The sequence below is a fragment of the Zootoca vivipara genome, chromosome 13 (assembly GCF_965207765.1).
Source record: "Zootoca vivipara chromosome 13, rZooViv2.hap1.1, whole genome shotgun sequence".
Classification (NCBI taxonomy): domain Eukaryota; kingdom Metazoa; phylum Chordata; class Lepidosauria; order Squamata; family Lacertidae; genus Zootoca; species Zootoca vivipara.
The window spans coordinates 10,900,718-10,916,317 of record NC_142596.1 but is presented as its reverse complement, the minus strand read 5'-3'; the positions used below and the strand labels follow the sequence as shown (position 1 = coordinate 10,916,317).

Below are 15,600 nucleotides of genomic sequence, written 5' to 3'. Positions count from 1 at the left end.
AATTTTTATCCCTAGTTAATCCTATGGACTTATTTGAAATCAGGGATGCAATCCTAAACATGATATCTAAGAAGTGTCTCATCAAACTCAAGGGAAATTATGCAATGCCCACAGGTATGTATTGAATGCTTCAAGGCCAAGACAGGCAGGAATTATTACCACCCCCACTTGAGAAGAATTTCTGAAATTGTTTATTAATGCTAACTTAATAACTACTACTACCGTGCACTGACTTAACTTTATTAACAGACTAGCTGTACCCAGCCACGCGTTGCTGTGGCTCAGTCATGGGCCTCCTCCACTCAGTGTCCCCGTTCCCCACCCCAGCCGCATGACATCGAGACACCCATCTCTGGTCTCCCCGCCATGACGTTATTTTCCTCCCGCATAACGGCACCTGGCACCCCGAGCGCGCGCTCTCTCTCTCCCCCTCGCATGCTTGTTCTGGCAAATCCCCCCACCCCGTCCCCACCCATTCATCCTCCCATAAGTCATGGGCCTCCTCCACTCAGCATCCCCGTTCCCCATCCCAGCCGCACATCCCTGTCTCTGGTCCTCCTGCCGCGTGACATCATCTTCCTTCTGCATGAGGGCATCCGCCACCCCGACACATTCCTCCTCCCCAAGGGCATGGCCCACCTCCACTCAGCGCCCCCGTTCCTCACCCCAGCCCCGTACCACAACCCAGACGTCACGATACCTCTCTCTCTGTGGTCCCTCCCGTCTCTCTGGTCATCTTCCCTCCAGCTCTCTCTGTCCACCTCTGGTCATCTTCCCGTGTGATGGCACCCGTCATCCCGACCCCTCTCTCTCTTCCACCCGCACACCCCATGTGCATCTTGGGTCTGGCCTGCTCCCCTGGCTGTGCTATGCTGGGCAATGCCATGCTACTGTGATGTCACAGATAGTCTGCCGCCAATGGCAGCAGCTGAGGCATCCTCAGTTGTGCTGCTTTGACTTGTTTTTCTAGAAAACATGTTCTAACTTCTCACAGGTGTGACAGCTGTCCAATCTAAGTTTATACATAAGTTTATACAAACACCCGCGTAGTGGAATGGAACGTTGTGTGAAAATTTCAATGCAATCGGTCAAGCGGTTTTAGAGGTAGCTGGACGCGTACGAACGGGGACCTTTTACATAGATAGATAGATAGATAGATAGATAGATAGATAGATAGATAGATGTATCCTATACAGATTGTTAGGAAATTAACAATTGCTTGGGAATTTTTGTTATAATTTCACTCCAATGACTCTTAGATTTTACTGCAGTGGAATATGCCTCCAAGTACTGACGCTATGGACTCCACCAAAAGGACTTCAAGGCAAGGACTGAAGATCATCCATCATGTTTTTTATTTGAAGATTCTAATCTATAAGTACAATAGCCACTTTCTTTTGAAGAGAGATGATGTAGTGGTCTAACTGGAAATGCCATATGGAAAGAGCAGAGACACTCCTAAAGATTTATTTCCCCCGCCCACATATATAAGTTTTCTCACACAACACATTCAGTCCAAGATATTCTGGTCTTGAAAACGGAATCCAAACTGAGCCCATCCCTCCACAAAATGCACCATTGTTGTCATATGCATCCACACAAACAACAGTTATAAATTCACACGTTGCCATTATTGGTGCAAAGTGCACTAAAGTCATTCATTTAAAAGTTGCACCCTCTCTTCCTAACCTCAAACGTCACCAAAAATCATTACAAACTGTGCTCCAAGGTCCTGGTTACAGACAACCTCTGCTTTGCACTAAATGATTTGGCTGTAACAACCAGCTGTGCCACTAAATCAGGAGGCAATGCGAGCATGTGAAGCAGGAGGGGAGGACTAAGCATACGAGTACAGGGCTCAGTCATGTAGCAGCAAACCATAGCTTGCCACTGCATCAGAATGAGTCCAACATTTCTTTAAAAACTTGTGGAAAATATAGATGGAGGATTAGAGGACTAATTTGACTATTCAGATATTTTGATAACACTCGTATTCCACAAACTCTCAAGTGGCAAGGCTGCCTTTCCATATACTCCATCTGTCCCCGTCTACCAGGGACAGTACCTACTTTTTTGTTACCTGTCTCTGAGAAATGATGGCCCCTATTTTTGCCTTGCTAAAATCGTTTTAATGTGAATTGCTAGAATTGCCATTCTTTAGGAATCAGCTCACTGTCACTATGAGGGAATCTAGAGCTTACATTACTGAGCATACTCTTTGTAGTTAACACACACATATAAATCCATGCGCTGTGACATCAGTGCAGTTTGAAGAACAGTTTTTCATTTCACTTACTGCAAATATTTTGACCTGCAGTAGCATACTGTCAGACAATTATGATTTCCCAATATATGTTTAACCAAAAGAAACAAATGCCATCTTGGCTTTAAAATCAGTGGGTAACAGGCTGTTGAGGACTAAATGCAATGCTATACAGGAGTTGATGTGGGTTCAGGTATACCTTTCACACACATATCTCTTATTTTCTTCTACGAAATATTGGAGGCTCTGCCTTTCTAACGTATTCTACTTTCTGGGACCTCCAGTCACTTTTTTAGAGATTCAACTAGTAAGAAAGCAGCAAAAGTAATAGGATATAAACCCACTCCTGCAGGGCCAGCCCATCCATGAGGCAAGATGAGGTGACCACCTCAGGCGGCAGGATCCACCAGGGCAGCAGATTCCAATGTTGATCTTTCTTCCCCTTTCCCTTGTTCCTGATGTAGATCTTCTCTCACCCCTTCTTCCCTGGCGGGGAGTGGGGGCAACCCAGGTGCCAAAATTGTGGGAACACAATTTATATGATTGCTAACTCGTCTGAGTCCTATCAATAATTATACCTTCCTGGTTGATAATCCCTTTCTGTCCCTCTTAAAGAAAACACACATGAATCTGAATCATATTAACATAAACTACTTTACTATCAGATTCATTCAGGTTTACATAGTTATTCCTGAAGGCAGACTTAGGTTACATAACAGATAAACTATATACTAGATAGCAGTGAATCATGAGAAGACTGCATCCGAGCAGTTACCAGTTAACACTCCTTGCCGCAACCAACCAACCGACTGACTGTCACATAGAGGCAGTTAGTCCTCTCGGAATGTTGGACTTGACTGACAGCTTTATATCCCACAAAAAATGTCTTGAGCCAACCCTGCACTCCTGACAAAGTATACTTGGATGTGCAGTGGCCAGCATAGCTGCCAAATCTCCTGTATTCCCCGGGAAACCCCCGTTTTTCCAGCTGTTCCCAGCTGAAAAAAACGGATTGTTTTGTTTTTCCCCGGTTTATTCTGGCGCGGCGGCCATTTTGGAACTGGGCGGAGCATGCTCAGAAGCGACTTTTGATGCTGCTTTGCCCAGTTCCAAAATGGCTGCAGCGCGACTTCTGGTGCGGTGGCCATTTTGGAACAGGGCAGAGCGGCATCAAAAGTCGCTTCTGAGCATGCTCCGCCCAGTTCCAAAATGGCGGCAGCGCTACTTCCGGTCTGCTACTTCAGGTCCTGTCCCTTATTTCTCAGGCCGGAACTTGGCAGGTATGGTGGCCAGGTTCCTGAAGTAACGTGGCAGCTCCTGGTCTTGTCCATGAATGGTCCTGCACTGAGCTACCACTGTGTGCCTTTGCACTTGAGTCTGGAAGTAGAGGAGAGGCTGGCACATACCTGGGGGGGGGGGGAGTACCACACAGTTTAAGAAACATGTGATTGGACAATAAAGAAATGCAGCAGGCAATTCAGTTGGAAGAGCTCTTGCAAAACTACACTAAAAATGAAGTGGCATTGTGGGTGTTTATGCAGGCAGCTATGCCTGAAACTATGCAGCCAACACTTTATGAATCTTAGAAGCCATCTCTACCAAGACACAAGCAACTTTTGGCTTCCCTTCATCTTTAACTTCTTCCATCCCAGCTGGTTGTTATAAGAACTTTGCAACTAAGAACGAGTGTCCGAGTTTTCCTTCTTCCTCCTCCTTCCCAATCCCTTTTCCTTTCAGTACTGATCTTTGAAAGCCACTGTGGGAGCCTTCTTTGGCTGAAAACAGAGTTGTTGAAAATCACTGGCGAAAGGGTGGTTTCAGTTCCCTAACAGAGGGGAATAAGTGGTCCTTAGTGTGAATATGGCTATTGCAAAAGGGTTCTGTTTTATCCATGAAGCACTGGGAGGGAAAGTTCCTGTTCTTCAAACATACCACAGCGGATGTTGAAGTCTTATGAAATGCCCGTAGATGCACTGGGTAATCCTGGAAGGGGGTCAAATAAATACTAACCACACTAAAGAGAAAAAAAGAACAACTGGACCTATAATCTGGAGACAGTTCCTCCACAATTATGAAGCTTTATGACTCTTGGAACCACTTCTAAAGTGGGTGCACATGATTTAATGGACAAGCTTATGGCAGACAAAACCAGGAACTACTTGTCATAGAATACAGAGCAAGCATTTGTTTTCTTTTTCTGTATTCATAAAAAACCCATTGTGTTCCATAGCAGAACTTTAAAGCATCTAACTTAAAGCCATGCACCACACCACAATAATACAATAGAATATGGGCCTTTACATGGGTTTGTGGAAGGGGGGGGGCTTATGGTTTGTTTTGTATGCATTCTATGTTCTCATTTTGTATTCTTTGTGGCGAACCATCCTGTGATGGTTGAAGCTGAATGTACACAAGTTAAACGTGTGTAAATTGAGGGTCTACTGTATTCTCATGCAAGTACAATAGGGAGCTTTTGTGAACTCCAGATTCATTGTTGCACAGCCTACCAAGCACAAGACTCTGTAGCTGTCCTCCACAATGAAGACAGCAGGAGACAATAAGAAAAATGAAGTGGAAGAAGAAAAATGTGCCTCAGAAGCACCAATAGTTGTGAAGTTTATTCTCAAACCACAGCTCCCCAATCCCAATCTTAAACCCAAATATAGACTTAGGTCACTATGCCTACCAGCACCTGCTAATCCAGAGACTGGGAATTTGTGACCCTCCAGATGTTAGATTCCAACTCCCATTAGCCCCAGCTAGTATGGCCAATAGTCAGCGATGGTGGGAGGTTCGGTTGAACTACATATGGAGAGCCGCAAGTTCCACATTTCTGTGCAAAAGAAACTAATATTGGTGCCTTTCCTGTGGAAGCTGCTTGAAGCTGAGCGCACATTTTTGCTGCTTTGGCATTCTGATTAGTGGATCTACATTGGGAACTGCTGCCCCTGCAGATCCTGCCGCCTGAGGTGGCCGACTCCCCGGGGAAGGGCACCACTGCAGTACACACTCCACAAAAATGCTTGTTTAATACTCTCTCTACTCAGATGTCAAGAAGATAAAGAACTACACAACTTTTAGAAGACATCTAAAGGCAGCCCTGTATCAGGAAGTTTTAAATGTTTGACTTTTTACTGTGTCTTTACATGTACTGTAAGCCACCCAGTCTGATATTTTCAGACCAGAGAAATCAGCAAGGGGCTGTTGGTTTAGACAACCAGAATCTGCACCGACTGAACTGTATAACTGCAGTATAACAACTGTAACTTTAAGAACTTTCTTTCCCAATCCTTTTTCCTTATGTGTCATGTATTTTTAAGAATGTAAGCCTGAGGTCACAGACTGTCTTTGTACTGATTTTTCTAAGCTGTTTTGAGAGACTTTTCAGCTAAAGGGCAGGGTATAAATGTTTTTTAAAAAATAAATAGCAGGTGCTGGGTATCATTTCTCATTCATATATAAGGTAGTGCCACAATATCAGAAGGAGCATCTTTCGAATCTTTGCTTGGGAAACCAAAACACAGTCTCCTTGCAACAACAGAGAGAAGGGGAAACCAGATTGCAGATCACCATAGAAACCAGACTGCCAGAGCCAGCTGAGCCTTCCACGTGAGATAGTTAAAAGGATATTAAGATCCTGCTACCACAACCAGAAAATGGTAGTTTTAAATATGCATGCTTGATCATCTGTAGTTTTATCAACAGTACAGATAACACTTCAATCCTTGCTTAAGAAAGCAGAAAATAGAATTGTTTTAATAATAAAGCTGCCGAGGTGGCCAAGCTGTACATTATGTTGCTCTCATTTATTCTGAATTACAGCCAGCTCTTTTCTAAAGCATCAGAACACCAACTCATATCAAACATGCAATCTGTAGTATTTATTATATAAGCTTAGCAGGGTAGTAATGCGCTGCTACAGATTTGTGACACTGTCATAGCAGTTCCACATCAGGGTACAGTATATGCTATTGAAACCCAGACCTAAGAGAGAACTCTTGGAAACATTCTATGGCAGCTGGAAAGTAGCACAGATGTTCTGCACGGCTTAAAGCTGGTCTAGAATAGAGAAGAAAGCAGCAGCTGCTACCAAAAAAAAAAACCCCAACCCTACCATCCATGAAAATATAATACACTGGTCTCAGATCGAGGGTGATGGATTGTTGGGGTTCTTTTTAGCAAAGGATAAATAACACACAGTGTCAGCACAAGGATTCACCTGAGACTGTTTCAGTGGCTGAATACTGGGCAGGTGTAAGATATATTGCAAAGAAGCCAGAACGTTTTCCAAAAATTAAACACAAATGAATTGGTTTTTTCCAAGATACTGCTAAATAGCAACCATTATATTATTGCAACACCTCAAGGACTGCCTCTCCCTATATATGAACCAACCTGTACCCTGCAATCATCATTTGAGGCCCTTCTTCATGTGCCCACTCAACAGGAGGTCCAGAGGTTGGCAACACGAGAACAGGCATTTTCAGTGGTGGCGCCTTGCTTGTAGAATGTTCTTCCCAGGGAGGCTTGCCTGGCACCATCATTACCTATCTCTAGGCACCAGACAAAAACATTCATTTTTCACCATGCCTTTGATATCTAATTATCTATGGCCTTTTGTATGTTTGTGTTTATTTAATGATTGTTTAAGTCACTTTGACTTGAAGTTGTTGTTGTTGTTTAGTCGTTTAGTCGTGTCCGACTCTTCGTGACCCCATGGACCATAGCACGCCAGGCACTCCTGTCTTCCACTGCCTCCCGCAGTTTGGTCAAACTCATGTTCGTAGCTTCGAGAACACTGTCCAACCATCTTGTCCTCTGTCGTCCCCTTCTCCTAGTGCCCTCAATCTTTTCCAACATCAGGGTCTTTTCCAAGGATTCTTCTCTTCTCATGAGGTGGCCAAAGTATTGGAGCCTCAGCTTCACGATCTGTCCTTCCAGGGAGCACTCAGGGCTGATTTCCTTAAGAATGGATAGGTTTGATCTTCTTGCAGTCCATGGGACTCTCAAGAGTCTCCTCCAGCACCATAATTCAAAAGCATCAATTCTTCGGCGATCAGCCTTCTTTATGGTCCAGCTCACTTCCATAAATCACTACCTGTACTGGGAAAACCATAGCTTTAACTATACGGACCTTTGTAGGCAAGGTGATGTCTCTGCTTTTTAAGATGCTGTCTAGGTTTGTCATTGCCTTTCTCCCAAGAAGCAGGCGTCTTTTAATTTCGTGACAGCTGTCACCATCTGCAGTGATCAAGGAGCCCAAGAAAGTAAAATCTCTCACTGCCTCCATTTCTTCCCTTTCTATTTGCCAGGAGGTGATGGGACCAGTGGCCATGATCTTGGTTTTTTTGATGTTGAGCTTCAGACCATATTTTGCGCTCTCCTCTTTTACCCTCATTAAAAGGTTCTTTAATTCCTCCTCGCTTTCTGCCATCAAGGTTGTGTCATCTGCATATCTGAGGTTGTTGATATTTCTTCCGGCAATCTTAATTCCGGCTTGGGATTCATCTAGTCCAGCCTTTCGCATGATGAATTCTGCATATAAGTTAAATAAGCAGGGAGACAATATACAACCTTGTCGTACTCCTTTCCCAATTTTGAACCGACTTGAAGTGGCAAATTATTATTATTATTATTATTATTATTAATAATTTTATAATAATTCTGCTGCTTCTCCTTGCAACACTCCTAGACACATATGACAAGATTTATGCAGAACTATTAACAGGTACATTTTTCCAACTCTTTCCTTTGCACGCAACATAATAAAAAAAAAATACTGGAGAGGCAGAATGAGGCATAGATGGAATTCTATCTCACAGAAAGAGCAGACACCATGAACTAGGGCAAGATTCCTCTTGTACTTTATGATACCATCTGAGATCACATGAACAAATCATCAGACCATATTAACCACCAAAACATTCACATCACAAGATGTACTTGAGGCAGTCACCTCTTGACAACATTAGTGATGACTAGAAATAAGCTGGCTTTTCATCAGGAATTCTCAAAACAAACACCTAGGATGTATATTTCTTTATTTTCTATTCATTGGGTGTTTTATTTAAATTGGATGTATAGATATGGAAACTAATGTTAAACTGTTAATAAGTTCATACCTCTTGTTACTTGTGATTGTGAATGCTTGAAACCAAGTTTCAATTTTTTAAAAAGTTCTGAAAACCAACAAAAGGAAAACAAAACAAAAAAATGTACCGGTACACCTAGGAAACAATGCCCTGGGAACGTGTCAGCTCCAATCAATATGCACAGGAATTATACCTTTCACAGTAGCATTTTGTCATTTTAAACTCAAGCAAGGAGTAACCGAAGAACAGACTCCTCAATAATGCTTACTCAGTTTCTTTCAGTGATGTAGGAATATTTGAGCATATGAAATAAAGACAGCAGCATACATAACAGTATAGATATCCAAATAACACAGGCAAATCTATTCTTCAGAAAGTAACTGAACCTCAGCTACAAAACACAGATCTAGAATACCACAGACACACACACACACACACACACACACACACACACACACACGAAGTGCGAGTGCCAGATTATACACTAATCTTTTTACCAAGGAAGTAATGGCAGAATGGATTATTGTTCTCAATGCGTGGTATCTAAAAAGATCCCCTTTCTCCAATGTCTTCGTCTGGGTTGGACCTACTGTTAGGTAGTAGAGTGAGCAATTGCCTCAGGTGGCAGGTGCTGGAGTGTAGCAGTGACAGTTCTCACACACACATACCCTATTACTATCCCATCAGCAGCACTGAAGTAAGATTCAGCTGCCAATATAGTAAGCTTCTGTATATTGGGTCCAAGGATCACACACATGAAGGTGATGGATGGACGGATGGATGGATGCTGAGAAGACCTCCCAGGGTGAGAGACTGGGAAAAGAAAGGAAAGCTCCCAAGTCAGAGATGGGAGGGTCCACCACTTTCTGAGACAAGTGTTAAGAGCTTTCTCTGCTTTTGTTTTTATTTAGTTTTTTTAACCTTATTGTATTATGAAAAAGCTTTAATAAAATCCTATGGGGAAAATGAGGAATGAAGAGGGGACTGTCCTGTCCTTTGCTTCAGTTGGCAAAACATCATGAGATGACCCTGGTCTTCCTCCATCAAAGGAAGACTCTTTCCATTGATGAAGAAAAAGCCACAGCTTGTTTCTCCAGAGCTTAGTTTGTTTTCCAGGTATTTTGCCTCATGCTTTTGTAGCTTGGCAAGAGTCTGAGGTGGAGTAGTCAAAGAAACCATGGTTAAGCATGGCTGTTGAGTTTGGACTTTAACACCTAGCTATAGTTAAAATAAGGGATGATTCTTAAGCCAACAGCAAACCATTGTTTGCTGCCAGAAAACAAGCAATGATTGGTCAGCAGGGTTGAGTTTAGATAGACATTTAAACAAACCATGATTTGGCACAGGACACAAATTAGGCCAAATATGTACACACTCTTTAAGGGAGGTGATTTTAGAGTCAATGTGTAAGTCCTGAAATAGCATATGGTGCAATCTTCCTCTGACAGTATCATTTTGGAGCACAGGTGAGTGCATGCTCTAATATTATCACAAGACATGAATTCCCGGCATTTTACTAAAGTCCTCCTGATTTGGTGGTGGTTGCTACATTCATATGTGCAGGAAGTTGGGGCTCTAAAAAGCAATGGTGAAATTCAAAAACTGAGCTGCCAAAATTTACCACATTCTTTTCAATTCCTCTCACAGGTCACAGTCCTGAGGAACTTTCCATAATATGTAAAATATTTCAGCTATTTAGCATGATTAGCACGTCCCTTTTCTTAGCAGTTGGCTTGTTTTTTTTATTTTTAGCTTTTTTTACAGTAATTCTCTGGGAGAGGAAGTGAAACTGTTATATGCTCCAAGGCTTAGCAATGCAGCATGTCAAAGTACAGTACTATTTGCAAGACTGACATAAAACTCACACACCTCTACCGCTCTCAGAAGTTACAGTGATCTTTCCGGAACTAAAATAAAGGGGGGGGGTTTCTCCCTAGGTTTTTAAATAATTTGCCTATTTTTGATCTTTCAAGAGCTGGGAAATTTTTGGTGCCTTCTGAGAGTTTTTGCTATACCCTCCTGTTGCTGGGTCTATGGTTCCCCCCGGCCCAGCCCATTGCTTTTAAGTTTTTGGGTGGCATAAAAATGTTGTTTGTAAATGAATGGATGGATGGACGGATGGATGAATGAATGAATAATGCTACTCCCACAGCTACAGCTTTTGCCCATTCAGAGGTGGTCATGAAAGTACCAGACCCCTTTCCCAACTGCCCATTACCAGTTCATCCCACTCTTCCTCCAAGGCCACTGAGTTGGCATACATAGTTCTCGGCACTCACACACAAACACCCGCCAACAACCACCCTGGAAGGTTAAAGGTAAAGGTAAAGGGACCCCTGACCATTAGGTCCAGTCGTGACCGACTCTGGGGTTGCGCGCTCATCTCGCATTATTGGCCGAGGGAGCCGGCATATAGCTTCCAGGACATGTGGCCAGCATGACAAAGCCGCTTCTGGCAAACCAGAGCAGCACATGGAAACGCCGTTTACCTTCCCGCTGTAGCGGTTCCTATTTATCTACTTGCATTTTGACGTGCTTTCGAACTGCTAGGTTGGCAGGAGCTGGGACCAAGCAACGGGAGCTCACCCCGTCACAGGGATTCGAACCGCCGACCTTCTGATCAGCAAGCCCTAGGCTCAGTGGTTTAACCACAGCGCCACCTGGGTCCCCTGATCCCTGGAAGGTTAGTTATAGGCTAAGAAATGATGACTCAAAGCCCCCCAGTGAGTTTCATTGCTAAGCTGGGGGTTGAATCCATGTCTTCCCAGTCCTCCTTTAGCACTCTAACCACTAGTTCACCAAGCTTTCTCTCCACTAGCTATTGTTCCATCCAGTGCAAGCTCAGAGCCCAGGATGCTTTTTGCATGCTGAAAGGGCAGAGACTGCTGAACACCCAGAATGCCACAGCACATTTCTTTCTAGTCATCAGAGACAGAGCCCCAGCACAGCTTTTCATACAGTTTCTGGACTATGTGGGTTGTATCAAATGTAAACCCACTGAAATTAAATGAACACAACTAACTTAGGGCCATTAATTTTCAGTGGGTCTACGCTGTGCAGGACTCAGCTGTATATGGCCCAATGTTGCTTTCCACAGCAGAAACAATGACACAAAAAGAAACATGGGAGAGCAGCAGCTGCCACCTGCGACAATATACAGTGGTATCTCTACTTACGAATTTAATGCGTTCCGAACACACATTTGTAATTCGAAAAAATTTGTAAGTCGAATCCCATAGGAATGCATTGGGAGAAAAAATTCATAAGTAGAAGCAACCCTATCTAAAAATTCGTAAGTAGAAAAAATCCTATCTAAACCGCATCCAAGATGGCGGATGGAGCTCCATTCATAAGTAGAAACATTCGTAAGTAGAGTTATTTGTAAGTAGAGGTACCACTGTAATGATGCTTCTTCCCAGCCAGGAAGAGAATTTCTTTTAATGCAATCAAAGAAGTGAGAGAATACAGTGCATGAGGCATTGCCCCTAACAGAAACACAAAGAAGAGCTTTTCTGACCACAACAAAAATAGCACCAGACGTTTTGGAAAGGCTTACTTTCCCTTTGCCTTGACAAGTTTGTGTCAACTGGGTAGTGCACCTTAACAAAATGACGACACCAGAGCCTCAAGCTGTATTATTCAGAAACAGATAGTTTCCTTACATTTGCAAGAAGAAGACAACATAAAAGAACATTACAGTGCCTGTACAAGTTCTGGAGTGTGAGAAAGGAAGGAAGGAAGGAAGGCAAAAAGAGAGAGAATGCTAACACTGCTCTGTAACACCTTCCTGTTGCACAGCAGAGAGAAGGTTCTAACTAGCCTGTTCTTGAATTTACTGTATCACTTCAGATTGCAGGAGGAGAATAATATTTTTGATGTTCCTCTATATTTAAAAAAGCAATCTCCGTAACACTCCCATGCTAGTTTTCCTGTGCATGACTAAACTACACACATTTCATCTACAGTGGAACCTCAGTTTATGAACACCTCGGTTTACGAATTTTCGGTTTACGAACGCCGCAGACCCATCTGGCAACGGATTAATTCACTTTCCATTACTTTCAATGGCAAAGTTCGCTTCAGTTTATGAACGCTTCAGTTTATGAACAGACTTCCGGAACCAATTACACCCATGCTTCGGGTTAAGTACGCTTCAGGTTGAGTACTCCGCGGACCCGTCTGGAACGGATTAATCCACTTTCCATTACTTTCAATGGGAAAGTTCACTTCAGTTTATGAACGCTTCAGTTTATGAACAGACTTCCGGAACCAATTGTGTTCATAAACTGAGGTACCACTGTATTCACCAATGCCACCTTCTCAAAGAAAACTGATGAACGGTGAGCAGTTTGGCAGATTCTGCTATCAAGAGAGACCTCAAGGTGAATGTCTGAAGACTGAAAATTTGCTCTCTTTGCTAGGTCATAGCACAGCACAATACCATGCAGCTTAGGCAAATGAATCAAAATGCACAGCACTATCATTATTTTATCTATTATATTTCACCTTATCTCTCAAAAGGCCAGGGCTGCTAACAAAAAGGTATATAACTAAAAGCAAAGTAAAAGTGCAGCCCAAAAGTACAGCAGACAGCATTAAATTTAATTAAAGAAATGCAAGTACAAATACAGATGATGTCACTGTTATTATGCTCCAACGACTGGTTGGAGCAACTTGAATTGCTATCTGACCTCATGTAATTTGCAGAACAGTCTTAATTTCAGCAGGAAGGGAGTTCCACGGCCTTATCCCACTGAGAAGGCCCCGTTTCATAAAGTGACCTGCCTAGATCACATTCATTGAAGGCAGCACAAGTCAGGCTCCCCCTGTATGCTACTACCAGCATCCAAAATTGGGCTTGATGTTCAGTGGCAGCCAATATAGTGTTTTCAGAATCTGTGCAACATGCATCCATATCAATGCCGTACACAACAACCAAGCAGAAGCATTCTGTGCCAGCTCATCTTCAAGAGAAGCCCCACACAGAGCAGTGTTAGAAACTTATATAAGCCACATGTCAAATGACTCCTTAAACTTAGGTTACTGTTGCCGCAACAGAATTATCTATTCGCCAGAGGGTTGGACTAGATCAGGCATCCCCAAACTTCGGCCCTCCAGATGTTTTGGACTGCAATTCCCATCTTCCCCGACCACTGGTCCTGTTAGCTAGGGATCATGGGAGTTGTAGGCCAAAACATCTGGAGGGCCGCAGTTTGGGGATGCCTGGACTAGATCACCCTCAGGGTACCTTCCAACATTACAATTCAATGATCTCGAGTATATTGCTTGACTGTAACTTGTTCTTACAACAATTCACTTGTCCCAATATGCAAGAAAGAGAAACACACAGCAGAAATGGAAATGGTATTAACTAAGGACTAAGGCAGAGGTTTTTAAACTGTGGTTAGCAACCTGGCACCCAGAAATTTCCATACAGTTGCCATGCCAGTAGCGCCTGGGGAACTTCAAACACTGCCATAGAATGCATTACATCAGCGTTTCTCAACCGGTGTTCCGTGGCACACTACTGTGCCGCGAGACGCTGGCTGATGTGCCGCGGCGAGAAGGGCGATTTGCATTGTCACGTCGCTGACCCGCTGGAAAGGAAGCCGGCCGGGTCACGACGCGAGGCGTGTCTCCCAGCCGTGACTTAAGGTCACTCAATCCAATGAGCGGTGGTTGGGAGAGGGAGAGAAATGAGAAGCCCCACCCCCTCCGGCGGATTCAACTCTCGACGTGCGTGCACAGCGCCCTCTTTTTTTCTTCCCTGGACGTAAATCTCCTCGCTGCCGCTTCCTTTGATGAAAACTAACTGAGGAACGAGCGTCTTCACTTCCCTTTCTTTGCATGAGTTCGCCTCAAAAATGCTAGGGATTATTTTGGGGGGCGGGCGGAGAGGAAACCTCCTCACTTCGGCGGAGGGATTCCTACCCGAGCCCTGTCCGAGGCCGATTTGTAAGGAAGAAGTTCTGGCGCGCAGTTCGTTTGTCGCTTGAGCAATAGGAAGCGGCCGGAGCTGCTGCGCATGTGCGGGAGTGGCCCGGGAGAACCGGTGATGGGCTCCCGGCGGAGGCAGGAGTCGCTCCTTCGGTTCCACAGCCTCCTCCTGCGGTGAGTATTTCCCTCTTTACACCTTTTCCATTTGAAGTCTCTCCCCTCTCCCCTCATGACATGCTGCAAGTGTCTTGAGGGCGGGGATGCCTTCGCCACTTACCTTCACAACAACCCTGTAAGGTAGGGCTGCTGCTAAATATAGGGCGGCACAGAGTTGGTGTGCTGCGGGATTTTTTTTCATAGAACAAGTGTGCCGTGGCCCAAAAAAGGTTGAGAAACACTGCATTACATTATAGTGGTACCTCAGGTTACAGACTCTTCAGGTTACAGACGCTTCAGGTTACAGACTCCGCTAACCCAGAAATACCGGTAGTACCTAGGGTTAAGAACTTTGCTTCAGGATAAGAACAAAAATCATGCAGCAGTGGTGCAGCGGCAGCAGGAGGCCCCATTAGCTAAAGTGGTACCTCAGGTTAAGAACAGTTTCAGGTTAAGAATGGACCACCGGAACAAATTAAGTTCTTAACCCGAGGTACCACTGTAGTTAAATTGGGAGCTCATGGAAGCATGGACAACTGCAGCCAACTGGAGCCGTAATTGGTGAATCAGGGGAGCAGAGGCACTCCTAGCCATTGTGGCCCGTGAGCACTCTGAGAACTGTTCTTTTATGGGAAGTGCTACCCCATCAGAATGGGCTGTTTGCCTAATTTGCAAGCCCAAGACCAAGTCTCAGACTTATATTCTCCTTTAGTTTATTGTCCCTCATCCAGCTCATCACTGCCTCCAGGCACTGTTTCAGCACTTGCATTCGCCATATTCAGATGGTATGAAGAAATAAGAGCTGGGTGTGTCCACATACTGGTGGCATTGTGCTCCAATTCTCTGGCTGACACCTCCCATTGGTTTTGTGCAATGTTAAAAATATTAGGAAGTTTCACAGTGCGGAGAGACATTTCCCCTCCCTTTCATATAATACAAGAATATGGAATCGTACAATGAAACTGATGGAAAAGACAAATAAAAGGACTTTCTCATACTATATATAACAACTGACTTACAGAATTTGACAGCCACAAGTTTGTGATGGTGCCACAGATGACTTTAAATAGAGATTATATCCATGAATATCAACTGCTATTCATTATGACAGCAATATGGAAATGCCATACTCAGAGAAAGTCTACTTTTGAA

General features: G+C 43.8%; 1 protein-coding gene across 4 annotated transcripts in view; it reads right to left on the bottom strand.

Annotated features, from left to right (window-relative positions):
• MYO5A (myosin VA) overlaps nucleotides 1-15,600 on the bottom strand; it is a 119,703-nt gene that overhangs the window by 85,360 nt on the left and 18,743 nt on the right. The window lies entirely within an intron of this gene.